The sequence below is a fragment of the Carettochelys insculpta genome, chromosome 3 (genome assembly GCF_033958435.1).
Source record: "Carettochelys insculpta isolate YL-2023 chromosome 3, ASM3395843v1, whole genome shotgun sequence".
Taxonomy (NCBI): Eukaryota; Metazoa; Chordata; order Testudines; family Carettochelyidae; genus Carettochelys; species Carettochelys insculpta.
In genome coordinates this window covers 102774677-102792783 of record NC_134139.1, presented here as the reverse complement: position 1 = coordinate 102792783, position 18107 = coordinate 102774677, and the positions used below count along the sequence as shown (strand labels likewise).

The 18107-nt window shown below is 42.8% G+C and overlaps 1 protein-coding gene across 4 annotated transcripts in view; it reads right to left on the bottom strand.

The window, feature by feature from the left end:
• NHSL1 (NHS like 1) overlaps positions 1–18107 on the bottom strand; it is a 254071-nt gene that overhangs the window by 58731 nt on the left and 177233 nt on the right. The gene's annotated exons all lie outside the window — the stretch shown is intronic.

Here is an 18107-nt window from a genome sequence, read left to right as displayed (position 1 = left end):
TGCTTGTTTCCCAAGCAACTGTTATGCCAGCTCAGCCAAACTGTGTGTGTCACCTAGTTCTTCTCCAACCTCTTCTCAGAAGCTCCTACTACAGTCTATACGGCAGTATCAGCTAGCACTGTATCATTATTAAGCATTAGAAACATAGTGCTTTGCCTAATGGCCAAAGAGCTTACAGGCTGTGAAGTACAGCGTGAAGGTGACAGCTTCCTTACATCTGAAACAAGACAGATTTCATCTTAGCACAGTGCCTAGAAGAATAATTTCAATAGCACAATAATTGCATTGATTAGTTAAACAAAATAAAGGTACTCACAAATTAACCACACAATCTCAGTACAACAGCATACTGCAAGAAGCACAGGAAAAGAGGAGGCTTTTAACTGAATGTCCTTGTGGTTTTCTGTTAAATCCTTTAATAAACATTTTTGTAATATTTTTATTGGACTGTTCCTTTGCTCACAAGTTTGCTTGGCTGTGTGGCCTGGCCCCTCCCCTCTTGTACCTACTTTCATGGTAGTGGATGTGATAGAAAACACTCTGTGCAGCAAAACAGACAATGCTGACATGGTATACAGCTGAATTCTCTGTCCTTAGTAACCAGAGCTCAAATCCAAATGATAATGAACAGAGAGGTCACTCGCTACTTGAGCAAGATATCAATCACCCTAGAATTACAAACAAAAGATACATTAACAGACTGACTTATTCAGAAAGAATGCCTTGCATTTACCTTACAAAATAAGAAAAGAAGTCAGACACACCTGCCATATTACAGCTCAGATCTACTCAATGCCATACTAGGAGAAGTTCACTGCTTATCTAGAGCACAATTAAAACAACAAAGATGTGCTACACATACTCATACTGCCAGATCAAATTCAACTAGCCTGTCCAAATGGATTAAATTTCACCAGCTAATCATGCACGTACATCAAGAATTTTAATGATTTTTAAAGGTTTAGGACTACAATGATTCTACACAATGAAACAAGCATAACAAATTTCTGCACACCTTCAATGACTGCACAGTTGACAGAGAGAGTGGCAACCAGAAGACGCTGGAGTAACACTTCTGCATACAAGGATGATATATACACAGAGCCGCAAGTTACAGTGACACTTTCAAATGTTGTAAGTAAACTGCTTACATTCTTCAAAGCCACTGTGAGGGACATAGGAAATGGGCATCAGTCAACTTTCACTCACCCTTACAATGAAGTCAATACTCAGGAACACTGCCTTCCATACTACTGCCTCTGCGCATTATTAAACATGCCGTGACAGAGAAAGGTACACATTTTCTCGTACACACACTCACCTTTCTGCTACCAAGATTCTAACACTTTCCAGAAATAAAATGTGCATATACACAAGTACTTACTCTTCTTCTTGAAAAGTTTAATTAAAGATTCCAGCTTGGTGTTGATAAACACCACCATTTCCAACGTGTCCTATGTGTGCTTCTGTAGTTTAGGTCCCATAGAAAGCAAGAGAAACAAGCAGTGGATGGGGTGGGGGGATGGTTTTCAATGTGTACTTGCCAAAGCTCTGCAAACCCTATAAACTTTGTCTCTTCCTCCCCACCTCCTCCTTTTTGCACAACTGTGAGATTGTCTGTATTGTCCTGGCTGTTAGCAACCATTAACAATCCTTGAACCTGAATGCCTCCTTCTGAAACATAATCCTGGGGGCTGGGAGCAGCTAGTTTCAACTTCTGAAGAAGGGAACAAAGAAAGCCAATCGTTCATATTTGCATAGAATCAAGAACAGGCTTTTTGCCTCAGTGCACATTCATCCAGCTCATTCTCTAGAAAATCAACAGTTTTCCCTATCCAGGTTTCAGTCCACAACCAACAGTGACAACTGTAGGTCATTTGCTTTTTCAATGCTCTAACAGGATCTTCCAAAATCCTTTACAGTCTAGCAGAGAGAAAGGTGGATACTTTCATGTGCATCCTTTGTATAGTCCTGACTAATTGTGAGTGTATGGAATTTCAACTGGCTGGGACAGTGAGCTTTCAACTATTGTTTCCCAAACACGCCCCCAATCCCTCCCTCCTTTTCCATAGGCAACACTTATGAGCGGCAAAGCTCCACAATTGCATCTCCATGGAGCTGTAAATGAAAGCTGCATTCTCTTGTAAATCAGGATGCCCTTCTTTCCCACTTCTTCCACACACACATCCCCCACCCCCGCCGCCTCTCTCTTTCTTAATGTCCCTTGCATTTTAACTGTCTGCATCACGGCGGGTTTTTCGTTTTCTTTGCCTTTCCTTGCTCTCGAAATACTGCCCCCCCCCCCCGCCCATTATAATGATGGAAAGAGCCAACCAGTCTTACAAGCTGAATTTCATTCAGTCACTTCCTGAGCTATCCTGATTAGGATCAACTTGAAAACTTCATTAACAACATTAATAATAAGCTAATCAAACCATTCCTGTCTAATAAAGAAAATATAATTAGAAAAAATGGCACCAGTACAAATGGAGAGATGGGAGCCTTTTTGAATCATGCTTTAACCGCATGCCTTTAAATATTTCTGTCCATAAGCCCATATACCTTTTCTATTCAGCAGTGAACTATTTTACATAAGTTAAAGAGGAAATGCCAAGTACCCCATCAATCCACTCAGCAGGGCATGCCCCTTACACAATGTTAGGGCTCAAGAAGCAAGTCCTCCTCTTCAAAGCAAGGCTCAGCAAATGCCTTGGGCCAACAATGAAAGGGTTTTTCTCTGGGGAAAGAAATACCAGCAGCGGGGGTCTCAGTGTGCCCCAGAAGCTGCTGCGAGTTCTGACCCTCACAGTACAGCATGCAAAAGCAGGTGCTCTTGAGAGATATCCAATTCCCAGCCGTGCTGGCTTGCCTCAGAATCACAACTGTGAAGAAGAGAAGCTAAACGGAAGCGAAAGTATTTTGAAGTCATACATTGCCTCTCAGACCAAAGGGCTTTACAAACCACAAGTGTATTTAATATCACAATGGCCTCTGGAGGCAGGTTCTGATAGCATTCTGGCTCACCACTGAGGCAGTCAGAACAGTGTGGAAGAGCACACATTGGACTGGCAAGGGTTTCTCCGCTGGAAAAGCCTCAAAACGTTTTGCCCTCAGGCTGGCTTCCACCCCACAGTGGATGGAAACAAGGGACAGAGATGTGGCCCTGAACTTTTTCTTCCTCTCTTTGGGGAATGTAGCACTACCAGTGAGCCTGGATTTCCAATATCCCCTTGCATCCCAGATCTGCAAGGACAGGAACTGAGCTCTCTCTTTGTGTAAATGCAAAATGCCCTGCATCCTTGCTCACTTGTACTGAACCAACTGCATTCTAGCCCCACATAAATAACCACCACAATTGAAAAACATCCATCTAAGCCTGGGGTAGGAACAAGAGCTGGACACACAACCATCATGCAGCACAGTGGTTTATAGTAGAAGAATAGCACCAGCAGCAGCAGCGTTCATGTCACAATCTGAATATAATATATATAATACAACGCAAGCCCGGACTTGGGAAAGAGAGGTTCAATTCCCTAATGTGCCACAGACTTCTTGTGTCACCTTAGGCAAGTCAGTTAGTCTCTCTGTATCTTACTTCGCTATGTGTAGATGGGGATAGCAGCACTTCCCTACCTCACAGGGAAGCTGCAAGGATAAATACCTTAAAGGTTAGGAGGTGTGCAGATGCTATGATCAGAGCACAGGCTATATAAGTAGCTTCTCTAGATATCAAAGCGTTTGATAAAACAAAACCCAAACCAAAAGGCGAGTAACATTTATCAGAAAGTAATATGATAAAATAGTAAGGGATATTTTATTTAATGAGATCCTTAATCCAAGCTCCTCCAAAATGAAACAATGCAGGTTATTTACTGATGGGTAGGAAGGGGAACGTTCAAAAAACCAAGAAAACAACTAATAAAACAGCACATCATCTAGTGTCGCCAATGCTTATTCATAACCTTGAGAGCAGCATGCAGAATCACTGGTAAACTTGTGCTTCTGTGTTTTTTTTTCTCCAAACATACAAAAGTCTCCCTGCAGATTTAATTTCAGCCAAGTTGAAGAGCATTCTTTTTTGGCTACTGCCAGCATAGATTATTTTGTTTTGTTTTAAAGCAGCCAATAACGTTGCAACAGTGACACTGTAGTTTGATACAGGACATGCACACGTTTTAAAAATCTATGAAATATAAAAGGGCTATGAAAAAGTGATCAGTTGTATATGGCATGCTCGAACCACTGCATCCTTCCCCCTTCTTTTCTTCTTTATAGAATTTGGTTTCCAACTGACCTGTTCCGTGACAACTGTCTGAGACAATCACCCCCTGACAATCACAGCCAGAAAGGAGGCCTGTGAAACTATTTAGAAATATTTCGTTTGCTCAGAAATATTTAAGGCAGGCCACTGAAGCAGCATTTCTGTGTTATTCAACCTGCGTTCACTTAAAACATGGAACTCTGCCCTACTGCTAGCAATTCTGTGCAAATCTGAGGCTTTAAGAATCAAGTGTCAAAACTAGACAAAACTGGAATGTTTATAGGTAGGTTTACAGCATATCCACCAAAGACACTACAGCATGATGAGAACATTTCCAAGGAGTGTTGCATGTAATGTGTCCTGTACTATTCCTGCTTAAAATACTACACAAGTGTATTATGCAAAACTCAGAAAATACTTAGCAAATTAAAAAAAAGACAGCCCACTTCTGTTCCCATTCACATAAACAGTTTCATCATTTATTTCCGTGCAGGCAAAGGTGACTTCAAGCCTCAAACTACACATGCCATTAAGTTCACATACTGAGCGATGCGATGTGCCAACTTCCTAACAGATGTACAGTAAACTCTTTTATATCCAGCAGTCCTGAGGTTGCCAGATATTCAAATGTTCTGGGTAACGGAGAGTTATACCTAGCAATGCAACACACACTAAAGAAAAACAACATTACGTATTAAGAAACAAACAAATGTATGCAGAGTACCTGATGTACCAACAACAGTAGTCTTGTACACTGTACACTCACACCGTATTTGCTGTACACTCATCCCTCGTTAAATGAGTACTTTACTTACGAGTACTCACTAAAACGAGGGACACATATACTTACCTTTATTCACTGGACACGTGAACTCCCCCCACTAATACAAGCCTAGTCTCCCCGCGGCTCCAACCGGCCGCAGCCTGAGCCCCCACCCCCACCAGCCCCACACACCCAAACCACCGCAGCCTGACCCTGCCTACCAGCCCCACACACCCAACCCACCACAGTCTGACCTCCCCCGACCAGCCCTGCAGACCCCAAATCACTGCAGCCTTAACCCCCTACCTGTTGGCCACGCAGACCCCAAACTGCCACAGCCTAATACCCCCGCTGGCCCTGTGGACCCAAAACCACCGCAGCCTTAACCCACACCCCCCGGCCCCATGGACCCAACCTGAACCCTGCCCCCGCACCCACATGCCGCCTCCACCACTGGACCCAAACTGCACACCCCACAGACCCAACCCACCACCAGGTTTTAACCCTCTCCCCCGCTCATGGCCCCAAACTACCCCCAGTCTTTAACTCTCTCCAACCCCCCAAACATGCTGCCACTCCTTGATTGCATTAGGAGCACTTGGAATAAATCAGAGACTTTAACGTGAATTTAATGGTAATTTAGTGTCCTCTTACGAGTTTTCTCCTACGAGCAGAAAGTTGGGAACTAACTGTGCTCGTATAGTGAGGGGTGTGCATATTTAGTTGTATTTACTTTCACTATACTGCACTTATGGAAAATTAACTAAAATTTACTTATGGTTAAAATGCCAATTATTTGAGAGTTCCAGGTGATAGAATGCCAAATATGGAAGAGTTTATTGTACTTGCCAAAGGCTCAAAACATAAAATGTTAAAAATTGTAAGAATTAACCACCATATTGTTCATAAAACAGAAATAGTCACAGGTTCAAATGTCTGGCTGAACTGGAAACTGCCCCATGAAAACTATTCCAGTGTGTATCCATTTTACATTTAATAAGTGTAATAATGGAGGAGAGAGGTGCGTTTCCAATATCCAATTAAAGGTCTTTGGTTTTAACAGACATGACAGTCACTAAAACGTATAGCAGTGCTACTACTACTTAACTCTTGTACTCCATGAGTACCACAGTTATTGTCCTCCTTCAATCTCAGTAGACCTTCTCCATGTTGTTCAAGGTCTTTCTCTTTTGCATTTTCCTTGTGGGTTCCATGTGAGAGCTTGGTGGGCTATGCTGAATGATGGTTTTCTGAGAGCATGGCCTAGCCATCCCCACTTTCTTCTCTTGATTCAACGTCAGTTGGTTCTTGTCCTGCTCTGTTCCGAAGCTCCTCATTTGTGATGAAGCCTTGCCATTTGACGTGAAGGATGTACCTCAGGCATCTGTTTATGAATGTCTGTAGCCTGTGGTTTGAAGATTTTTTTTCTTTACACCAGCACACTCTTCACATTTGCAATGACATCCACAGTTTCATCTTTGCAGATATTCTTTGTGAATTCCATATGGGACAGAGAGTCTTGAATGCAGCTGTTGCTTTTCCTATCCTGGCACTGATATGCTTATCTGTTCTTCCATCTATGCCCGACATCCCCTTCCAGTGTGATGGGGTGGTTGTTGGACTGGCTGATCTTCATTGTCTTGGCCTATCCCTTGTTAATGCTCAGTTCAGTCACTGAGGCAGTTTTGTCTAGTGTTGAGACCCTTTCTTTTGTGCTTTCCTGTTGGTGTGAAAGGAGGACGACATCATCGGCAAAGTCAACGTCCTCTAGCTGTTTGAAAAAAAGTGTCCACTGAATGCCTCGTTGATGGCCATCTTCTGTAATTCTTATGTCCCTGTGATATGACATGGGTTTCACATGCATATAAGGGTGGTATACACAACATGACCATAGGCACAGCAGGTTAAATATACTACTTAGAACTGTTCTCTGAGTCATCTCCTCACCAATCCCTTCAAGCAACTGTTGTTGATAGAAAGAAACAATGACCAGGCTAAATCAGAATGTCACCCACCACAGTCTGAGCACATGTGCCTTGTATTTCCAGTGACAGAAAGTAGAGGAAAGTGGGCCCCATCCTGCCAGTCACTAAGCACCTCCTCCAAGATATAGGATGCATTCTGCTTCAACTAATTTCAAAGAGGGTTGAGGGTACCGTACTTCATAGAAATGGCCCTCCCTTCAAAACTCTTGCAAGGGACTAAGCAACAAAAAACAACTCAGGTATGGAAAAGTGTCTAGCTATGTTTAATTTTATTCCAATTCAGTCCCCTTGCCTTATGCCATCAACTACTGTTAATCTTGAGGTGGATCTGAAGGCTGTATTCCTATAGAGATAACTGATTTATAAATTGGAAAGGGTTCTTTTTCCCTTGGAGCCAATCACGTCTGACCAGCTCATGTTCCTGAGAACAACAGTCACACACATGCACTCCCAAGTGGCAATACATCCAGGTGTCTTCCTATTTTGAACTCAGATTGCTCACAATGGCTTCTTTCAAGACAATTCCACTCTCTGCAAAGCATGGTACTTCCCCAGCTAATAACAAATTATAATAATTAAAGCTGGGATCAGGAGGAGGAGCAGAGGGAAGCAGTTTATCTAAAAGCAGATGTACAAGAGGGGTCCACACCCCGCTTAACCCACTCTCATGCTCATGCCCAGTCTCTCTCTGCTTAGGCAATTACCAAGCAGATATTGATTTAAAGATATCACAACTCACTCAGTTATTCATATTCATAGGGGATTAGGAGCTGCAGACTCTGGGAAGAAGACTGGGTAGGGGTGAACAATAAGGAAGGTGAAGAAGAGAAGCAACACAACCTAAGCAAGACAGGGCAAAGAAGCAGCAGACTTTGATTGATCTGATTATCCTATTTAGGCCATAATGCAAGAAAGCTAATTCATTCCTTCAGCAGTTCAAAAACCTGTCCTCATACTCTCCAGCTATAGTTTATGAACAAGTCGCCAAAGAGACATAGGCTTTTAGGCAGAGCTGCAAAGAGGAAAAACAGCAGTTACTGTGCAACTCTTTAATGTTATGTTTTAAATTCGGGTGTGGAACCATTTTTTTCTTTCTTCGTTCCTGCACTCAGTTAAGGGAACATTAGCTCACAGAAGTTTGTTTGTTTTTCCAACCAAGAAATATCTTTTTAGATTACATTGGAAAATATCTTTATTGTTAATTTCAAATGTTCTCTGTGGTTGTTTGAGAGCCTGGGATTTGGTTTATCTTACAGAATTTATCAGACACTGGAATGGCAGCTGAAGAAAACACATCTTTACAAAAACTAGATTGCCTTCAAATTTGTCAGATAAATTCTAGTTTATCTGATAGAAACTTGGATTGGTCTTCTCATTTTATTTTTTTTTCCTGTCGTAGGAGATTTTTGGGATGAGACACCAACAAAATCAAATCACAAAAAACTTCATTTCCGAACTGCTATCCCACATTGCCCCCTCATTCACTTCATAAGTCACATTTCGCCGCACTGTGTATTTCTGGCTCTGTAATGAATATCCAGCAACCAAAACTAGTACCAGTCTGCATTCTCATTCTGCGGCAGATAAGAAGAAGTGTCATGTATTTAGTTTCATGTATTTAAAAGTGACAGAAATAATTTGAATTATGTACTTCCATCTCCCCTCCCTGTGTGGTTCACCCTGACAGTGACTTCTATCCATATATGGACCAAATTTATTCTTCATATAGTAGAGAGGAAGATGACCTGAGTTCTTTTTTCATCTCTTCCACTAATTTTCTATGTAACTTGCAGGTAAGTCATTGAACTTCTTAAGCTCTGAAAGAAACACCCTCTGTAATACGGGGAAAGTAATAATTCTCCATTTTTGCAAAGTTTTTTGTGCTGTACAGATGAAAAATAAAAAATTCCATAATTACTGCACATTTATTGTACAGGTTGAACTTCTCCAGTCCAGCATTCTCTCATCTGACTGCATACATAAGCCGGCATAATTTTTGTTAGCTGGGCAACCACTTATTATGGGCGTGACCAAGTTTCCCAGGGTCCCATGAAGTTTGTTTACGGCCACGAGTCCTGGTTCTTAGTGTTCTGTGCTGTTATTTAGCTGTAATTTACCCCTAAATGTCTTCTAAGAGCCCCACGAAGTAGTGGAAGTGCTGGTAATGCTACTAAACAATATCAACTTCCTGCGGCCCAGCAAATTCTCTGTTGTAGAATATATGCATTTCATACATCTGACAAAGTGGGCTCCAGCCCACCAAACTTTATTGTGCAAATAAAACTGTCAGTTTTTAAGGTGCCACAGGACCCCTCATTGTTTTAAATGAAAGCTGAAATTCCGAGGGCATAACTTCATTTCAGCAATGGGGGCTTTAAGAAAGACACTAAATATTGGGAGACATGGTAAAAATCCAAACAACTGGCAATGCTGCAATTGAAACAGGTACATCCTCTTCAGACAAATAACATCACTTAGCAAAAATAATGCACTGACTTCATATAACCACCTGACCTTGTTTTGTGAGAAGGTGCAAAGTGGAATCATGGTTTACTTAGGATGCCACTGCAACCTGAGCCAACGTCCATCATCAAGCATCTGCAGAAATTTTTTTTCACCAGTCAAGAGGTATATTGATCTCATGTCACTAAACACACATAAAATTGCTTTTCTTGGATTTGGGTTGCCCCTAATAATACCTCATTGCAGACAGCGGTTGGGCCTGGAATCACACTTATGTCTAACAAGGTTTCCAATGTAAAAGAAAACCTTAAAAACTGGGTGCTCACACTTGCTTTTTGCCAACATTTAATGACCTGGCACACCTCTTTATTAACTACATTGTTTAAATTTCATAAATACATTTGTTTTGGTAATCTCAAAGGACACAGCCTTAAAGTTACTAATGTGAGTGGAAAGCAGCATGGGGCAGGTATGAATTGTGAGTTTGTTTTTCAGTGACACTCAGGTTGATTCATGCCCCTATTTTTGTCAAGCACGGATGTAAACAGAACTTTAAACCCGCATCTACATGATGAGGTTTTTAAAAGTTTAATCAATTAATGGTGTACATCCATGTTACTAACCTGTCTGTTTAAGGGAATCATAGGGGCATGTTAATTAAGAGGAATTAAATAATGGTCTTGTTTAAAGGTCTTGTTTTCCAATTCGGGGATGTTGAATGGACATGAGCAACACATTTTAAAGAATAACAAGTATGGAAATAGATAGTCTTTTCTTCTTTGAGTGCTAGCTCGTGTCCATTCAATACAGGTGACCGCAAGCATGCCTCCAGTGGTGGGAGTGGTTCATGGATGTACTGTTGCAACACAACTCTCTCAAAGGCATCTGGGTCTCAGTCTTGTAGCATCAGGGCATAGTGCCTAGTGAAAGTGAGCACTGAGGACTACATCACAGCCTTGCAAATCTCTTGGATAGGAACGTTGGTGGGAAAGGCTGCAGAGGAGGCTTGTGCACTGGTTGAGTGGGCCCTAACAAGTGGGGGTGTCTGGGTACCCACAGCTGGTAGCATGAGGTTATCCAAGTGGAGATTCTCTGCATGGATTCTGGGAGACCTTTGGTTTTCTCAGCATAAGCATCAAAGAGCGCAGACAGCTTATGGAATGGCTTTGTTCTACCAGTGTAAAAAGCGAGGGCATTGGGAACACCCGAGGTGTGTAGTTGCATCTCCTCATTGGTCACATGAGGTTCTGGAGAGAAGACCGGAGGAAAATGTCTCGATCCATGTGGAAGTCTAAAACCACACTGGGTAGGACGAAGGCATGTGGTCACAGATAAGACAGTGCAAGCCATCAGAAAGGCCATCTTCCAAGACAGGTGCAGAAGGAAGCAGGTGGCCATGGGTTTGAAAGGTCATCTGGGTAGGTCTGGAGAGGACCAGATTAAGGCCTGCTGTTTCCCAAAGGGTCCATAGATGGAGGAAAGAGCCTCTCAAGGCTCCTCAGGGATATAAAAAAGCTGTCCTGTAGCACCTTAAAGCCTAACATTATTTATTAGGTGATGAGCTTTCATGGGAGAGTCCCATCCCATGCCTTAATGGGAGAGTCCAGGGGCCAGCCACAGGTTAGGGGGCAGCTAGGGCTGGAGGTAGCAGGGAGCAAGGCAGGGGACCTCCCTTCATCTGACAAATTCCCTTGTTTGGGATGGCTCAGCTCCCGAGATTGCCAAATGAGAGTGTTGCAACCTGTAGTAAACAACGAGTAAGCCTTGGCATCTTTTAATGTACATTTAAAACTGTAGTATGTTCTACTTCAGGTTCCAATGGATGCATTTTAAAGCTATGTATAGTGGTCCAAACTCTCCTCTCCCTTACTATGAGACTGTGATGGAGCATCTGCCCCACACTGGCCTAGCTAGAGTTAAACCCAGCCCTGGCAGGGGGCTGAGGTTGTGAAGCCTCTAGCTGTAGCATGTATCAGCCAATAAGGGCCCACCTAAGGGCTGTATAAATGAAGGTTCCTGGAGGCAGGGAGAGAGGACTCTTGTTCCAGCTGTGGAGCAGGAGGGACCTAGGTGCCAGGAAAGCTACCAGGGCTTCCCAGTACAGAGCTAGGGGAGTTCTGGCCAGGTAAACCCCAGGATGCAGGACCTGAGACAAGGCCTGAGGGCGCAAGGGAGGCAGCCAGGGCAGCAGCAGACCTGAAGCACGTTTGCCAATGACAAGCAGCCATTTCAGAGTGCAGTTTGCCCCTGCTTGGTAAGGGGATAGATGACGAGTGGCGGGGGAGGGGGGTCACTGAGGAAAGGTGGGTGTAGGGATTTGGGGTAACCACAGAAGGGAGAACCCCAGAGAGAAAGCAACAAGTCCAACCCCCCTGCCAGAGACAAGTGGCCTTTCCAGACTGCAGTTTGCCCCTGAGGCATAGGGCAAGATGATGACTGGCTGTGGTTCAAGAATCACAGTGGATGTAGGGCTTGGGGTTCCCTAGGAAGGGAGGATCCCAGACAGGGAAGGGGGGGCACTGTGGCAGGGCAGTAGCCTGAGGGAAGGACCCTGTGATTTGGGAGGGACATGGGTGCTGACATATGTTGGTGGAAAACAGACAAGGCAGGTAACAGCAGGTGAGACACAGGTTAGAAGAGGGTGCTCCAGGGGCTGAAGAACTAATTCCTGAGTGACCAACAGGAGGCACCTTGGTGGTGAGTCACACCACCCAGTTAAAGTGATTAACAGGACTATTAATTCTACATTCCAGTATTATTATTTAAAAAATTGGTATTAAATTATCTGGGGTAACTGATTAAACACTAGTTATGTCAGTGAACATAAACATAAATAGAAGAAGCAACATTGTTTTTAAAAGATAAATACTTTAATCACTGGCACATACAAAAGCCAGACGAGAGTAATGAGTCAGTGGTCTCCAACAGACTCAAGGTGGGAAGGTCTGACCCCTGAAGGAGAATGTTCAAAGAGTGTGTGGTTTATTTTTTTTTTTTTTAAATAAATCAATGGTGCAGTCACATAGTAATGAAGTTTCCATCTTTAGGAAAGCTTAATCAACAAAACTCAACAATTTTGTTCTGAGAATGCACTGTGTTGTGAAAAAACCCCTAATTTATTTTCTAACGTTTATGGATGATGATGATAAAGACACAGTCTATGCTTCAGCAACTTTTATTAAGTATTATGAAACACAGTGCATCTGCAATTCACAATATACTGAGATGACTAAAAGTGTCACATGACAATATCCTGATTTTATAACCATGCCAAAAGTTATCTAGTGCAAAAACACCCTTGAACACACAAATATACCCCAATCACAAGGCACATTTAGGTACAGAGTCCAAATATCATGCCTAGTTCACAAGAGACCTGTCAAAAGCCATTCTCCAATGTAATTTGTTTATCACAGCTGGTTTCATTCATGAATAAACATTGTAAAGGGATTTTAAATATAGACACCTAAAAAGCACCCATTCCAGATATCTAGAGATGAAATAATGCTTTCTTTGTACATGCTTTGAGAACACATTTTAATGCAACACAAAACAGCACTAACTTTCCCTTGTAATGAATGAATCCCTCTGAAAACAAAGGTAAGCACAATAATCTACACCAACATTGACCCAAGAGAGGAATCTGTATTGCACTACCAGCTCATCCCCAGTAACTACAGGGTAAAGTTTTTGGCTTACCGCAATTTAAACCTACTGCTACACAACTCTGATCTATTGTGTACTGACTGCCTCTCTCTCCGATTCTATTATTTAATCTGACACTGCTGCTACCATCTGTTCCGTGCTCTGCTCAGACACTTCGACACCAGGGATCACTGGCTGAGCAATACATTCATGTTCATCATTCAAATGTTCTAACAAACAAAAAGGAAAAGGGGGAAGATAAAAAAGGGTGCTGCTACAAAAAGCTGAAGGAAATCTTTCAATTTAAACAGCGTTGTCAAACTTTCTGTGAAGATGGGCTAATTACAAATTTAATTAGAATCTTCAGGCCAGACACTCAAGGTTATGGGCTCCTAACGGCCAGAACACAAAACTGCTGGAAAACCACTTTTAAAAAACTCACTCATCTGTTTTCAGCAAGGGGTGAAATACCAATGGCATCTCATTTACACACACACGAAAAACTATTAAGTGTTAGCAAATGACTCTGAAGAAACAAAACAATAAATTCAACCATAGCTTTGTTTGTCACAAGGGCTAGTTTATACACCATGTTGGTCAGATCCTGCTGCCAAGTTGGATGCTTGCCATGGTACTGACAAAGTGTTGTTCTAACCAGAGAGATAAGAACTGCCACCTAACAGTTAAGCCTAGTGCTTGAGGGACTTCTATTTTAAAACAACAAATACTCAAGCAGACACAAATCTATGGATGGAAAACATATGGAGACTGATTAAGTGAAGTTCCACTTCAGTATGTGACTGCAAAAAATGGTATCAGGGAGTTTCACACAAAGCCCTTCACTGACTCCAGGTCAGATTTGCTCAATTTCAAAGTAAAATGATGTTCTAATAACTGCTAAAAGTGCAAACAAAGCCAGGAATCCGAAAGTCAAGATGTGCTCTTTCTATTTCATGCATCAGCTCAAATAATCCAGACCCACCTTGATATTTTAATGAGATTACAAATTTGTCTGATATAGTAATGTTGACGCAATATACCTAGACTTTTGTAAGGTGTTTGTCATGGTACCACATTTGACATTTTTCTGGATGAGTGGTAAATAATGAAGAGGAAAGGTCACTGGTACCGAGTAACCCGGATCACTTGGTAAACTGGGCTCAAGCAGACAATATGCATTTTAATGTTGTTAAATGTAAATGTGCATGCTAGGAACAAGGAAGGTTGTCCGCAAACAGGGGACTCACAGACTCTGAAAAGAGATTTGGTGATTGTGGTGGATAACCACCTGAACATGAGCATACAGGACAATGCTGTGGCCAAAAGGACTAATGCAGGGGTGGGGAACCCCCTGCCCATGGTCCACATCCAGACTATGGGCTCTGGCAGGAGGTGGGGGCCAGAAGAGTAGGAAGTATCGGAGGGGTAGCCCTGTTAGTCTGGATCTGTAACAGCAACGAAGGGTCCTGTGGCACCTTATAGACTAACAGAAAAGTTTTGAGCATGAGCTTTCGTGAGCACAGACTCACTTCATCAGATTCTGGTCTTGGAAGTCTGCAGGGCCAGGTATAAATAAGCCAGAGCAAGGGTGGAGATAACATACCTGGCCCTGCAGACTTCCAGGACCAGCATCTGATGAAGTGAGTCTGTGCTCACGAAAGCTCATGCCCAAAACTTTTCTGTTAGTCTACAAGGTGCCAGAGGACCCTTCGTTGCTGTTAGAGAGTAGTAAGTGACTCTGGGCTCCACTATTGCTCACTGGTGTTCCACCAGTTGGGGGGAGGTTACCAGGAGCAGGAGCAGCGGCAGCCACCTGCCTGAAGGCTTCCTCTGCTGCTCTGATTGGCCAGAATTTCAGCCAATCAGAGCAGCAGAAGGCAGTGCCTGGAAGCAGCAGAGAGCAGGCACAGAGCCACATGCATCCAGCAGACACCCATTGCCCAGAATGGAGAGATATACATATCATAGAACTGGAAGGGATGTCAGCAGGTCATCAAGTCCAGTCCCCTGCCCTTTTGGCAGGGCCAAGCACCTTCCCTGACAGACTTTTTTTTTCTGTTTGCCCCAGACCCATAAAGGACTAAACTCACAACGCTGGATTTAGGGGGCCAATGCTCAAACCACTGAGCTATCCCACCCAGACAGCTCCTGTGCCCCTTTACCATCCAGACCCTCCATATTACCCTGTACCCCAAACCCTCCACCTCTTCCCACCTAAACCCCCACACTTCCTCCTGCACCCTCCCCCAGCCCAAACTCCCCACCACACTCTGCTCTTGCCCCCTCCATCCTAGACCCTCACCCCTCCCCGACCCCTCACTTCCAGACTCCAAACCTCAAACTCTTCCGCACCCTTTCCCTCACCTAAACTCATGCCCTCAGCCTGCTCCTGCACCCCTTCCACCCAGACCCCCCCATACTCTCCCTTCCACCCAGATCACCCACACCCAGCCTGCTCCTGCACCTTCCCTCCAATCCAGATCCCATAGCCCAAGTTGGGGGCCATGTCAGGGTTTGTTTGGCTGGCTTCTTATTTCTGTGGCCCTCCAGACCTGAAAAGAGGTTCCTCACCCCTGGGGTTAATGCAGTGCTTGGATAAATAAACAGAGGACTCTTGAGAAGGGGTAGAACGGTTAAATTATTAGCACTAGTATGACCACCAATAGATTACCATACCCAGTTCTTGAGTCCACAATTCGAGAAGGATGTTAGTATGTTAGAAAGGGTTCAGAGAAGAGACATGAAAATGATTAAAGGCTTAAAAGCACGTGTCACATTGATAGATGCGAGGAGTGCAGACTATTTAGTCACACAAAGTTAAAGTTGCAGGTTGAGTTAATTATTGCCTGTACCTGTGGGAAACAGATGGGAAACAAAAGGTTTAATAATGGATTCTTCAAGCTAGCAGAGAAAGTTGTAACATGATAGCAGGAAGGAACCGAATTAGACAAATTCAAACTGAAAATAAGGAATACATTTTAAACTGAGAAAGTAATTAACAATTGCAACATATTAGCAAGGGTCACGATGGAGTCTGCATTGTAGGCAGTTTTTATAACAAGATTTTATTTTTCTAAAAGTTGTGCTGTAGGAATTATTTTGGGAAAGTTCTAGAGCTTGTGTTGTACAACAGGTCAGAATAAACATCACTGTGGTCCCTTGTGGCTTTGGAATCTGTATATTTACCAGTAAGATGCAATTGTAGTGCACTCTAAGTGCTAAATGACGTCACTTCTCTGGAGTTCTGAGCAAAATCAGATACATGTATAGGCAATAGTCCATTATGAGATGTATTCTGCCAACATGTTTGGTGTAGGCTGATTAATTTATATCATTTTTCTAAATTGGGCAGCCCTCCTGCTTTCTCTTTACTTCATAAAGGCTGTGGCCACACTTGGCCAAAATTTCGAAATGGCCACGCTAATGGCCAAATTGGAGAATACTCATGAGGCGTTGAAATGAATATTCAGTGCCTCATTAGCATGCTGCCGGTTGTGGCACTTTGAAAGTAGCGCGTTTCGTTTGCATGCGGCTTGCCCACCTGGGGGCCCTTTTCGAAAGGACCCTGAAAACGTCCTATCAGCTGATAGAAATAAGGGGATTTTGATGTTGGTGGGGTCCTTTTGAAAAGAACCCCCGTGTAGCCAAGCTGTGCGCAAGCAAAATGTGGCACTTTAAAAGGGCCACGGCCAGCCGCATGCTAATGAGGTGCTGAATATTCCTTTCAGCGACTTGTAATATTCTCCAATTTGGCCATTAGCATGGCCATTTTGAAATTCTGGCCAAGTGTGGCCATAGCCAAAGTTTTATGTAACAAAAAATTTTGGAATTTGTAATTATACCATACACGCAGACTCTGAAAGCATTTTTTAAATGCAGTATTCAATAGCCAATTAACCTCTTCTGAAAGATTAGAGTATAAACAAAATACCATCTGTTGATACTAATGTAGAACTCAGCTTCTAATACCAAAATATTCCTAGGCACACTTTGGGGCAGCCACGTTGACAGATTTAATCAGACAAGAACCTCAAAGTTTTGAAGTAAGACGAAACATACTCCAGTTCCAGCCCCATGCTTCCTTTTACAGAGCCAGGCATCTGGGAATTCAACCAGACATTCACTGGCAGTACCCCCTCTCCCAGAAAGCCAGAGATTAAGAATTTCTCCACTGCCCTTCTTGTTGCTGAGTCAACCTTCAACTTCACTGCTTTAAAAATTTCAGGAGGAGGAGTTTTCTTTCCTCCCAAAGAGTCTGCAACAGGCATGGGGAAACAGCTAGGATAGGCCTCAGATCTCCTGCTTCAATGAGCTTTCCATTTTATTTTTTAATTAAAGTAGTGTAGCCCACATCATTAATGTATACCAACTTGGTTTTGACTTAGAGGGTAGGCAGGTATCTTTTTAAGAGTACATCTATTATAAAACTGAAATTCTTGAAGACTATGTTATGTTTCACCTGATCTGCTTCATTTGCCCCACTAATGCCACTCAGACCATAACTGCTGCAATCCAATCAAGTTTTATAAAAGCATCAGCATGGTCCAAGTCACTTCAGTTATTTCTCTATTCATGTGGTGTACTCTGAAAGCATATTAGGACTGTGGACAGCAGAGTACAGGGGAACCAAACATCAAACATTGCTTATCCTGGTTCTGTAATTAGCTCAAAGAAATCAGCTTCTTTTAAAATCTAAAGGAATATACAAAGCATACAATGTGACTGTGAATTATATCAAAAATTCTGTAGTAGTAAGAGAGAAAACCTGGGACAAAAATGTTACCTTAAACACTTCTCATTCATCTCTTCTGTTACATTCATTTAACTGCCATCTGAAAGGAAAACTTGCTGTATTCCAAAACAGCAGAGTAAGCGTCTAACATAAAGCAAAAGACTGCCATCTACAGGGAACTACTGGCACTCCTTAATTTGGAAGCCAGTAAGAATTCCCTTGACCATGACAATATAAATCTGGGAATGAAAAGAAAGA